Below are 12,870 nucleotides of genomic sequence, written 5' to 3' on the forward strand. Positions count from 1 at the left end.
TCTTCTCATGGTGTCAGAATAAAATCCAGACTTCTGACCTTGCCCTATAAGACCTTGTGTGGTCTGTTGCCTGCCTGGCTCTCCACGCTCATCTGATGCCATGCTTCCTCTTGCTCATCAGCCTCCTTTTAATTCCTCAAGTGCATGCACGTGCCTCCCCCTTGCCCATGATGATTCTCCCTGGCCACTCTACCCAAAGCAGGTGCTTCTCTGTGGTTCAAGTTCTCAGTCCATTGTTTATTTCCTTCCTAACATTTATTGTAACTGGCAATCATTTTACTAACTACCTTTTATTTTTTCTGTCTATTTGCTCTCACTATAATGTAAACTCCACGAAGCCAGCAGCTTAACATGTCTATTAGGAACTAGAATGAAAGTTAATTCAGTTCAATGTCTGGTCCATAGGGTCTATAGTAAGTGCTCAAGAAATATTTACCAAGTGAACAATCTTACAACCATCTTAGAAATTCACCCCAATTATTGCTGTCCAGATTTCTATCAATTAGACTTCTAACGCATAAACGAAAATTCCTTTCTTATAAGACAAACTCAAAACTTTCATTATACTTTGAGGACGTTTAATTCAAATCTGGGCTCCAATAGATATTTTCCTCAAATATTCACATTGGCTATCAAGTGGAACTCCATGGGGAATGAAAAAAAAAAAAACCATCATGGATGCAAATTCAATTATTAAAAAAATAATAGCAGTAGCATAACAGTACTCATGCCTTAATGTGGAAAATATTTAAATAAGATCATTATGGCTCTCTCACAACATATCTATTTAGTCTAAACCTCTGGTTCCTTTCCACTATAAATCTACTTTGTTTGAAATCTCAGAATGTACAGCCCAAGACTTTTCTAATGCTAAAACAAAAAAAAAAAAAAAAAAAAAGAGCACAGTGATCTTTATCATATTTTGGAGTATTAATTACTGACAACACAAAAAATTTAGCAGATAATTTGAACTATATGTTATTCATCTATTCTTTCTTCCAAACTCTTTGTGAATCTGTAGCCATAATTTCTAAGCAATTAAATCCAAGACAGGAAAATAGTATGTCACTGAGACAAGAAGTAGTTACAAGAACTCCTTAGTAAACCATGTCCATTTCATCTGATCTTTCAGGGTCAAATGGTTTAGTAATTTCCTAAAAAGGAATAAACAATGAAGATTTTTAAAAACTCAGAAATATTGAAAAATAAAAACAATTAGCAAACACTACCACCATCACCAACAAAAAAAATGAACCCAATACTTACTCCAAATGTTTTAAATCAACATTGCAATTCTTGTGTGCTGGAAATTCCTAGAACATACTCTGTTCTTTGCACATATTGAATGAAACTCATCATGCCCCCCTTGTCTCCCGGGGGAATGCCTATCTACTTATCAACCTGCTGAAGAGTTGCTTCCTCTGTAAAAACCTTTGCATTTCCTTCCTCTGGGTTCCTGTAGCATCTTGGACATATGTCTTTTACACAGCAACAAATAACCACAAAGCATTGTAGACATTAAAAATATATGTGTGTACCACACCAAGAGCAACTTAAGGACTTGTCCACTCGTCTTCGTAAGCCCAGGCCCCAGCACAGTGCCAGGTACATAGTAAGTATTCATTCACCAAACATTTATTGCAAAAATGAACAACTCATCTCTTTTATTCCTTTTCCTAAGATCTATATATATGGTCACCATATTTTATAACCCTAAAACTGATAATCATGATGTCATAAAGGGTTTTGGTGTCATTTTTAGGTGCATAAAATAGAAATATGCTAGTTTTGATGTCCAAATACTAGAATTTCTAAGATGTTTCAATGGGCAACTGGAGGCAATATTTGATAACTAACCTAGAAAACATGTGATCTCAAGTTGCCATAGCTATGAAAGATGGAAACGGTGGTGACCTTAAATCTGTGGGATAGATATCTAACTCTGGCTTCTTCCTCATCTCCCCACTCCCTATGCTCCAGCCTTTCTTTCATTCAAATGACACAATGGTAAAGATCACTGACTTCCCGGCAACCTCACTAGCCATGAATTACAGGTTGCTCTGGTTGAGGAGAAGACAACCTCGGAGCACCAATTCCTGATGACATTATCAAAACTCTCTAGTTTTGATCAAATGAGGAAAATGCTGTCTTAGATTCATGAAAAAACCTGAAATGCAGATTATTTTCAGAAAACTACACTTCTTTTCTTTTTTTTCAGTCACACACAGGAGCTCCAAACATGACCATCAAATAAATAACAAAACTGGTTCACAAAGGAATGTTTTAAGAATGAACAAAATTGAATTAGGTATTTTATACTGGCAAATCTAAGAAATGTTTATGGTCTTTAAATTTTAAAAGTTTGTTCAGATGTACATCAGAACATTGTAATTGAGGAAAAAATCGAAAATAAACTAAAGAGTAACAGTGGATTAACTGTAGTACATCCACAGAAAAAAATAATATGCAACTATCAAAAAAAATACCAAAAAAATCATGCAACTATCAAAAAAATGCCAAAGCATATTTAAAACATTCGCTGTATATTACATGGGGGAATAAAAGCAGTTTATGGAGCTGAATATACAGCAGGATGCTATTGTTTTATGACATCACATATGCATATTTAGACATAGGAAAAGCCTGGAACAATATACATGAAGTGCAAACAATGGCATCTCAGTGAAGTGTACTGCTTTTGCTTATCAGAATTTTCTACAATTTCTAAAATGAACTTGCATCGCTTCTCTCATTAGAAGGTGTAATTTGATTGTTTCAGTATATTTCGTTCTTCTAATCTTTTATATGATTAAAATACATGTCTTATGCAAGTTTGCTGAAAAGTAAATGTCATTTAACTTCTTTTCCTAATTATAGAAAAGGTCGATTGACTATGTTAAAATTAAAGCAGACTTCTGAATTCTCTAGGAAAATATGAATGAAATAGGTGAAACCCAGCAATTTGCATGAATGTTAGGAAAACTAAATGGAAAGCTCGCTGACTTCATATACCATCAAAATTGCAACATCATTTCCCTAGCAAGAGTTTTAGTCTGGAAGATTTCCTAAAGTCTAAAACATTTGCTAATGTGCAAATACTTTATGACATACATATCACAAATTTCTGTGAGCAACCATTCCACATATTTTCCCAGTGTTATCTATCACCATTAATAAACATTCACTGACTTGTTTCTCAGTGAACTGGTATTAGGAAAGACAGAGAAACTATTGTCTCTTTCCTTCAGAAAATCTGCCCTAAAGATAGGGGTTTATTCCATACATTATATATATTCTTCGGGTTTCCATTTATTTAAGTTACCAGTTTTCTGAATAAATAACTTTATAATTTTATAGAGAATTCCTTTCTAATCCTTACTACTTTTTGTGATAAGAACTACTCCCATTTAACAGATGAAAAGACTAAGACACACAAAGATTAAGCAATTTGCCTAAAATCAGAAAGCTTGGAAGTTAGAAGGTTAGGTATGGAATGCAGTTCTACCAGCCTGTAGAGACACACACAGTTGTTTTAACCATTAAAACACACATGCGCGCACACACTCTCTCTCTCTCTCTCTCTCTCTCCCCCCCCACACACACACACACACTCTCTCTCTCTCTCTCTAACAAAGTAAGGAGTACAGGCAGAAGGTAGTACACTGATTCAGAGGAAAACCAATACTACCTACAGCCGGAAGGATCAGAGGACATTCCATGGAGTACACAGCACTTGACTGACGTCTTGAAAGAAAGAAACGCATCATCAGGAGAGATAAGTAGTTCCAGGAGAAGGCATTTTTCCCTGCTACTTACAAATATGGCTTGGATGTCCCTCAGTCCTCTTTTGTAAAGGATCCAGACAGACTTCCCAACCCACAAGAAGGAACCTGACGATATTCTATGATTAGAACGAAATCTTAGCGATTCAAAGTGAGGAAAATATTGTTTCTTTCCTATCATTACTGGTCCTCTCCTCTCCCACTATTCAGCAATAATTTTACAAAGGAATAGGGAAAAATCTGCTCCTGAATAAAACCTAAGAGGACAATGAACTATTTTTTTTCTTTTTTTTTAATTTACAGCACTCACTGAAGAGAAAAATGTCTCGGGTTAGGAAACTGGGCCAAAGTTACAGAAATAATTGTGTCATGGGTGTGGAACTATATTTCAATTTATAAGTGGAAAAAAGCCATCAGGAGAAATAGATGACAAGGGAATAAGATGAACCAGACAAACCCATGAAGGAAGGAAGTCAGTAAGCCCTTAGCTTGAACAGTTTACTCATGTTTGGAGTGAAAACATTTACTTACAAAATTGTTCCCTCTCACAATAATGCCAAAGAAAGAAAGAAAAGAAACTGTCATTTATCCTTGATTGTTCCCCCAAGCTATAATTATATATGTGCAAAGGAGTATTTCTTGTGAAACACTTAATACCAATCTACCAATAAAAGGGGAGGAAGATGACCTTTCGCTTCAGTTCCTTTTTAACCTCAAGAATCTAGAAGAACCCACATCCTTCTTTAGCCATCTGGCTGTCTCTAGTTGTGCTCACTGTACTCTGTTTTAACTCCACTCAAGTCAGGCTCCAACTGCACAACCCCACCGCAATGAATCTCACACAAGTGACTTGTAACCTCTATGTCAATACATCCAGCGCTCAGTGATTAGACTTCATCTCACTTGTCAGATCAGCTGCAACTGACACACCAGCACTGCATCTTCTCTCACATGTCTTCTTCACATGGTTTCTAAAGCGCCGTGCTCTCTTGGTTTTCCTACCTCTCTGATTGCTCCAGCTTGGTTTCCTTTTCCTGATCTTTCAATGTTATAGAATGCTTCAAGGTTCAGTTCTTAGTCTTTTCTTTAATGACACTTTTCCCTTAGTCATCCCATCTACTCTCCTGACTTCACCATCCACAGGCAGATGACTCACAATTGTGTATTTCAGTCCAGTCCTCTTTCCTGAACTTGACTCAGGTATCTAACTGCTTACTTGATGCCTCCACTTGAATGTCTAATAAAGATTGCTTACTTAACATATACGAAACTCAGCAGCTAATGCCACTCACCTCCACAGCCACAGCTCCTCCCCCTGCCAAAAATTATTCTACTTCACCCATAGATTTCCATATTTCAGCTGATGGCAACTCCAATCCTTCCTGTTGTTGAGGACCCAAACCTTTCAGTTATCCTTAACTTCTCTCCCTCTTATGCCCACCTTAAATCTACTAGCAAAATCTATTGGTCTGTCTTCAAAATATATCTAGAATTTAGCCACTTCTTCCACCTCCACTGCTACCACCCTCATCCACGCTATCATTATCTCTTACCTGGATTGCTGGATAGCCTCCTAATTGGTTCCCCTGCCTCTATCATGCCCTCAAGAGTCTAGTCTCAACACAGCAGGAGTGATCCTTTTAAAATCTAAGACAGATCATGTCACTCCTGTGCTCAAAGCTCTGCGATGGCTCTCATCTCACCCATAAAGCCAGTGTCCTTCATACAAGATACTATGCCACCTGTGTTTGCAATAATCCTCACTATTGCCCACCTCTCTAATCCCCCCAACTATTTTTCCCTTCAACGACTCTGCTTCAGCCATCTTGAGCTCCTGTTCCTTACGCTATATGTGTATACACATACACACACACATACTTTGTGTGTATATATACATAGTAATTTACTTATTTTTATGTTTGGTACTGCCCCTCCTTCTACCCTGTTAGAATGTATGCAAAATGTGGGTTCTACAGGGCAGGAGTCTGTTTTGTACACCAAAGTATCCTAAGAGACTGGCCCAGTGTGAGGCACATGATCAGTGCTTTAATCAAAATTGCTTGATGAATGAGTTTCTAGTCTCTTAGCAAACTATAAAGGGCTCAGCCATGTGACTGAACTTGTTCCACTCAGAATCTTACTACATTCCTTTCTCTTAAAAGACATGTGTGCCACAGTAAATGCTGAATAAATGCTTGTTGAATGAATTTCTAAATGGCACTGTGATTGTAAATGGAAGAAATAAAATCTCACCACAAATATCGTGAAATCAACAAAACAGAACAGAAACTGTGTACCATTTGTTCATCCATTTATCCATCCATTAATTCATCTATCCAACATAAATTTGGGAAACTATAATGTGCTCTGCATTATCTCCCTGTGTTAGGGACATAAATAAAAGGCTTAGTCCCTATTTTTGCATGGGGCAAAGAGAAAAGAAACCATACAAATACAATTTAGACTATTAATTGCCTTTACAGAGGGAAGCCCTGGGAACAACAGGATCACAGAAGAAAGCACCTAACTGACCAAGGTTGTAGAGGCAGAGGCCATTAGGAAAGATGTGCCCCTTGAACTAAATTTTTAAGGAGTTAGTTAAGGAAAGAGAGTTGGCAGGGGTTGTGGAGGAAGGAGGAAGAAGATGCCATTTTAAGCAGAGGACACAGCTTGTCTGAAAGCACAGCCAGTAAGCATACACAGAAAGCACCGAACTCCAGGCAGCTCAGTTGGCTAGAGTCCTGGAATCCAGGATGGATATGTTGAGGTGGAGAGGTCTTTTACTCATACTGCATAGTTTCATTTAAACTTGAACTTAAGGGGTAGTCATTACAGTTGCATTTTCAAGTTTGCATTTTAGAAACATCTGAAAGCAAGTAGTATGGTAAACGGGGCCTTGAGAAAGACTATATAAAAAAGGTATGAAATTTAAATTCAGAGTTAGAAATGCAATATAAATTGGTAAAGAGCATCAGGAATTTTAGTTCTTGACTCAAAGTAACCTGACAATTATATTATTTACCTTTTTCCCCCCAGAGGACTCAAAAGAAGAGAGCATTGAGGGAAAGAGACTCCAAGAAATTCTTAAACAACACATCCTGATTCAAATCCAAAACCTAAATGAAGTGAAACAAACAATGAAGAAAACCACCCTCAATGTCATTCTTTACTCAACAGGGAGCTCACAATGATAGTCCAAGAGAACATTTACAGTGCCAAAAGAAATACCCAATCCATCCATCATCCCCTCACTCCCACACCCTCCCAAACATCTCATATTTTCCTTCCCAAAAGATACCAATACTCAACAGCTATTTGTCACTCCCAAGTTCTGATAATCCTCTTGGCATCTCAACATTAAAATCTTTCTTTGTCCTTAAAGCAAGAGAAAAGGATTGTCGAATCCCAGGAGCGATTACCTCAAACAACCATTTTACTCTGCTGGGGCACAAAAGATCTTTCTCAATTGTATTCTTTCACAACATGCCTTGCTAGCCAAGCCTTAAGAGGTTAGTTTGGTTTGGGGTACCACTGTAGGCAATTGGAAAAAAACCAGAATTATACCTGGCATTGATACAGAACCGAACTTCTGCAGGTAAACAAAAGCAATAGGTTCTGTGTTCTCTAGTTTCAGTCATGTTGCCTTAAAATTTGTAAATGAGTATTTTTTACATCTCCCTGAATATTTATTCTAGAAATTCAAAAAGGAGAAACAGAAATCAGGCACAAAGAGGTCCTAGGTACAAGTACCAAATACTTACTTCTTAGGGCAGCACTTGAAATCTGGACCACTGATGCAAAATCAAAGCACAGCACACTTTCTATATAGGTCAATAGTACCTACATAGGTATATGCATAGTTCAGCATCATTTACAAAGCCCAAGTTTCTGTTTAAGAAAACGAAGGGAAAATTGGAAGAAAATCTAAAATGGGAGGAAAGCTAAATATGGCTCCAGGAATGCAGAAAGAGGTCCACAAGGGTGAGTGAGTGGGTGTGGGGGTGTGTGTGTGTGTGCATGCTCATGTGTGTCTGGGTATATATACACAAGACCCCAGTATTTGACATTATCTGCCTAACCTTATTCTGTTATAAAATTATTTTCACAAACAAGCAACATATAGAACAAAAAGTCACTGTTGAAGTGATTTCTAAATATTTACTAAACTTCTAAAAATAAGACTAAACTTTTGGAACTGTGACTTTTGATGGTTTTTTCCAAAATGTCTAATGTAAGTACGTGATAGTGTGAAACTGGGAGTCTAATCACCAATTCTAGAATGTTTTCAAAGGGAAGTTTTCCTTTTTTGGATCCTCTTATTCACCAGTGAATTGATTTTTCTATGAAGCAAAGTTTTTAAAAAGTAAAGTTTCTCAAAGATTGCTCAATTCCTCTGAATTTAAATCTCTACCTCTGGGGAGAGTTTCTCATAGAGAAAGAAGAGGTAAGCGTGATCCTTCTTTGAATCTTGGTGTTATATTTTTCCTTTTAAAAAATGCCACATTTTTAACTTACAGAGTTTTTTAGGAGAAAGGAGGGGAGGGAAGGGTCAAACTGGTTCTTGTCTTTGTTTCCCTAGGAATGACAATCTAGGAACAACCAAGGATACTGTATAAATTATATATGACTGTTTATATATGTATACATTTAAAGAAAACAAAAAAATCTAAAATTCGTGGGATTGGTAATTTCAAATTTCAAATATAAAGTCAGTTAAAAAATATGTAAAGCAGAGCAGGGCAGGACCTGTTCATAATGTGGAGCAAGCATCAGGCGCCCCGAGGAGTGAGGCTGGGTATTCAAGGGAGGGATACTTCAGGCTCATGCAGTAGAGGAAGATTGAGCCTGGTCTTGAAAGATGGAGTTGAAAATCTGCAGAGTCCTGAGGCTTTCAGACTGAAAAAGGCTTTCCTTTCTCACTTGACAATCACAGTCTATCATGATTTATAGACTTTTCTTGATCAACTCCTCTGAAGATATTTTCCTGGAGAAACACTGGAAAAGTGTGGTGTACTGTTCTGTTTGTGATCACTTTTTTGAGGTGCAAGAATAAGCTGCTGAAGCAGAAAATGTGCCTCCAGTTATCCCTACCCCTTACCACTGTCTCTTAAGTGTTTACCATCACAAGACTTTTTTTTGTGGCTGTGATCCAGATGGAGGTGTCCTCTCTATTTGTCACTGAGTTTCTTCACCAAGTAGTAGACACATTTCAGGATTATTTTGGAGACTGTTCAGAATTAGTGATCAAGGACAATGTGGTTGTGGTTTACGCAGCATTAGAAGAGATGCTTGGCAATGGGTTTCCAAGCTGACTCATTGGCTACCGAGTTGAATATCCTCAAAGAACTGACAAAGTTTCCCACTATCCTTTGAACAGTTGTCAACATCATTACAGGAAGCACCAATGTGGGTGACCAACTTCCCACTGGATAACTGTCAGTGGTGCCTTGGCGAGGTACTGGGGTGAAATACACTAACAATGAGGCCTATTTTGATGTGATTGAAGAGATTGATGCCATTATTGATAAATCAGGTTCTACAATTGCAGCTGAAACCCAGGGGGTGATTGATGCTGTGTCAAGCTGATTGGAATGCCAGACCTTACACTTCCCTTCATGAACCCCAGGTGGTTGGATGATGTCAGCTTCCATCCTTGTGTTTAAGTGCTGGGAATCTGAGCATATCCTTTCATCCCTCCTGATGGAAATTTTCAACTGCTCTCTTATCCTGTCAGTGCACAGAATCTGGTTGCAATCCCAGTGTATGTCAAACATAATATCAGTTTCTGAGACAGTAGTTTACTTGTATGCTTTGGAATAATGATGGGGCCCAAGCAGGCAATGGGGAAGACCACAGAGGGAGTGACAGTCACCAACCAGATGCCCAAAGGGGTCCTGAACATGAGCCTGACTCCACGACAAACGATGCACACGTTCAGCCCAGTCACAGAGATGCTGTTTTGGGATGTGGGAAAAACAAATCGCCACAAGCTACCAAGTTTAAGGAAGATCATGAGTCTTCACGCTGGAGATTTCAAACCAGAACCATGGTTCTATGGAACCATTATTTCCTTTTACCTATTACTAAAAAAAAAAAAAAAAAACCCAAAAAAACCTTCCTGATATCTTCCTCTAACATGATAAAATTAACCTGCAGTTAAGATGCAGCAGCTGATTATTTCTAGACTTAAGGTCATCTGGATATGTATGGAGAAAAGTACAAATCCTTTAACGGCATAAAATACATGACCAAAGCTAGAAAGTTCCAAGTTTAAACCTGAAGGGAGAGTTTGCAGAGGGAAGAGTCATGAACACTTTTTCAATCTTACTTATCTAAAAGTAAAAAGTATCAGCCTGTCTCCTAGGACAGTACCCTCCTGGGCCCACTCACTCCTTTTCCTCCTTAGCCTGCAGTGCTATGGAACTAATCAAGGGAGGAAAGGGTCACCAGGGAGAACTGGACAGAACTGAAACACAGCATAACCAGTTCTCAAGGACAAGGTGTGTGACGGGGTTGGAGACACTTGATGCTTGCGTAACCATTTTTAACATGGTTTCTACTGAAAAAGACCAATGTTTGTTGCTTGCTTGGCTTTAATTATCTGAAGCTGATGAAAGACTTCTTTGTTGATTTTTTAAGGTAGAAAGATTAGAAAGAGGCCAGGGGTGGTGGCTCAAGCCTGTAATCCCAGCACTTTGGAAGGCCGAGGCGGATGGATCACCAGAGGTCAGGAGATTGAGACCAGCCTGGCCAACATGGTGAAACCCCGTCTCTACTAAAAATACAAAAATTAGTCAGGCATGGTGGTACAAGCCTATAGTCCCAACTACTCAAGAGGTTGAGGCAGGAGTATCACTTGAACCTGGGAGGCAGAGGTTGCAGTGAGCCAAGATTGCACCCCTGCACTCCAGCCTGGGTGACAGAGCAAGATTCTGTCTCAAAAAAAGAAAAAAGAAAAAGAAAAAAAAAAGAGAAAACAAAGATTAGAAAGAAAGAAAAATGAATGTTAGTCAAGGAAAGACTTGTTAAGGATCTGATCTATGCAGGAGGAGGAAAGAGAATTAAGGAAGAGTTATGAGACATCTTTAAATGAAAGATTGGCAAGAAAAGTGAATAAACTGTACTAGCAGGGATGGAAAGAAGAGTTGGTTTCTTTCGGATCCTTCTGCTCATATATAAGAAACACTTGTGCTTCTAGAAAAGGATTGAAGATTTCTTAAATTCGAGTCCACTATTGACATGAAAACCCCAGTAGAATCATATTTTCCCTCGAAGACTGTGATGATATCAAACTAGTTTTCAGACACTGCCTGTTGCTGGCCTTAGCACTTGGGTCTCACCGTCAGTGAGAAGGTGGTCTGCCTTCTTCCCATGGTGGCTGCCTAAAATGCTTCCTTCCCTAACCCAACCCAATTCTACTCACTTCCCTTTATAGAATTCACCAGCCTTTTCCCTATTACCTGATCCTTCCACAGGATTTTCTAAAAAGTAGGAGAGTTTCAGAGAAGCCAGTCCGATAACCCTGAGGGCAGCCAGAGGTTGTGTGTCATGGTATTGGAGTAGAGAGGGCCGACTCATTTTCCATGAAGGTAGACATGGCTGTGAGTGATCTCACATCTGCATTTGTCCATGCTGGGGTAGTACTGGATCCTAGCCTTCTGGTCGGAAACTCTTCCATCAATCGCCTTAAGAGAATGGTTACCATGGAGGGTATGGTTGCTACTTGAAGCTGCTTGGTAAAGTGGTCACTTCCTCACAGTCTTTTGTTTTGTACTCAATTCTACCATGTATTTATAACAATAGATAGCTACTAGTCCCTTTTCATTCTAAAACAAAAAATGTCCCCTAAATCTTTGAATAAAATTAATGCTAAAGGGGAAAAATACATAAAGCTGTGGAACCATGATTTCCTTCTATACACTTTAATTTTTTACCTATTACTAAAAAAAAAACCTTCCTGATATCTTCTTTTAATATAATACTGTTTTAAGGAATGATTACCTATCATGTGATTCAAAACAGAAGTAGCAGCACTAGTAAAATAAAGCAAGCTGCTAAAGTTAGCTGGGAAATGGTCTTCAAGTAATTAAAAAAAAAATGTTTATAATAATAATTAAAAAAACCAAAAGGGCCAAAATTCAAAAGGAAAAAAAAAAAGAAAGTAACAGGGACTTGAGAAAATGTCTGTGGTTTTCTCATCTCTTCAACGGGAATCCATAGCACCTGCCTCACAGGGTTGTCATGAGGATTTTAAACACTCAAATGTAAAGCACTAAAAATAGTGTCTGGACCCATAGTGAATGCCCAAGAAATATTAACACATCATTATTATTATTACTGGGAAAAACTCACACTATCAGGCCGTTTAGCACTTCCTACCCAGGAAGGCAAACAGTCATAAGGGAATCACAATCTGGTGAAAATCTTGGCTGCCAAGCAACGATAGCCTTATTTCACAGACAGCATACTGAAGACACGGCTCAAGATTTCTAAAATCTGGAAGGAAGAAGTAGTCATTAGAGAAGGATCAGCATTTCTGATTTCTAGAAGGGGCCTATCACCTATTAAAAAAAAGAGTAAGGCTTGTTTTCCATTTGCCAAAGGTGGACTTGAATTAAATGGTGGACATTAGAGGGAAATGTCTGCTCACTATAAGAAAGGTTAATATCAGGAACAATTGCTTCATAAAAGGATAGCCTGCCTTGAAGGATAGTGTACTGTTAACTAAGTGTGAAAGCAGGAGTTTCATCCGTCAAGGATGCTAATTGCCCTGCACCTTTGTAAGCACATTGTGTGTGGACCCATTTGATCCCCACCACAGCCACCCTGCTCCACTGTCTATATTCTTAACCACCATAATTCGCTGCCTACCTCCCAGCTCTGGAATCCTGGGCAAGTTACTTAGCTTCTCTTTGTCTCCATTTCGTCATTTATAAAATGAGGATAACGATAGCACTTGCCTCAGATGATAGTGATAGATTAAATGCATTGATACATTTGCTTAGCACTTAGAACAGTCCCTGACACATAGCAAGTATTTTATTATTTTTATACAAAGGTCATTTCAACTTTTAAGAAAATTTTTTAC

At 38.3% G+C, this 12,870-nt stretch overlaps 1 protein-coding gene and 1 pseudogene across 2 annotated transcripts in view; one reads left to right on the forward strand and one right to left on the reverse strand.

Moving 5' to 3' along the window:
- The window catches only part of PIP5K1B (phosphatidylinositol-4-phosphate 5-kinase type 1 beta), a 305,606-nt gene that overhangs the window by 211,945 nt on the left and 80,791 nt on the right, over positions 1–12,870 (reverse strand). The window lies entirely within an intron of this gene.
- Positions 7,580–10,131, forward strand: LOC119624369 (AP-3 complex subunit mu-2 pseudogene; annotated as a pseudogene).

This window comes from Chlorocebus sabaeus, chromosome 12, assembly GCF_047675955.1.
Source record: "Chlorocebus sabaeus isolate Y175 chromosome 12, mChlSab1.0.hap1, whole genome shotgun sequence".
NCBI classification, from domain to species: Eukaryota; Metazoa; Chordata; class Mammalia; order Primates; family Cercopithecidae; genus Chlorocebus; species Chlorocebus sabaeus.